The sequence below is a fragment of the Onychostruthus taczanowskii genome, unplaced genomic scaffold, assembly GCF_017590055.1.
Source record: "Onychostruthus taczanowskii isolate IOZ18803 unplaced genomic scaffold, ASM1759005v1 scaffold58, whole genome shotgun sequence".
NCBI classification, from domain to species: domain Eukaryota; kingdom Metazoa; phylum Chordata; class Aves; order Passeriformes; family Passeridae; genus Onychostruthus; species Onychostruthus taczanowskii.
Genome location: NW_024503457.1, coordinates 8,767,423 through 8,768,019, shown reverse-complemented (window position 1 = coordinate 8,768,019; position 597 = coordinate 8,767,423).

Below are 597 nucleotides of genomic sequence, written 5' to 3'. Positions count from 1 at the left end.
CCGCCCCCCGCCCCGAGCGCCATGGAGCGCGCGGAGCCCCGCCCCGCCCACCCGCCGGCACCGCCAATGGGCGCCGCCGCGGATGGCGTCACTCATTGGCTGGGCTGCCTGTCACTCTCTTCGGCAGCGGCTATAAATGGCGCTGTCTCGCAAAGCCTCCCTCAGTGGCTGCGGCGGGAGCCGAGAGCGGGGGTGGTGTTTTGGAGTGGCGCTTGCAGCGGCGCTTGCAGCGGCGCGTTCCCTTTTTTGGAGCCGCTCTTGGAGGTTTGTGACTTCGGGAGAGCCCCGGGAAAGGCTTAACTGCGCCAGCGCTTGGGTGCTCATTGCCCCCTGCTGAGGTGCACTCTGAACTTGGTCGCTAGCCCACTACGTGGGTGTTTCTCCGTCTGCCTGTCAGCGCCGCACAAGCCGCACGTATCGGTGTCCCGTGTGACCTCCTGGCTCACCACTTACAAGAAGTCACAGTCATGAATTTCACCGTTGAGTTCATACCCTGCTAATAAACACCTCCCGGAGCTTGGATTGGGAGCTGTCGAAATTAAAGAGCGGCTTGTTGCTTCACGCCGGTAAAAGGAGCCCTGTGTGCTTTGTCCCGCT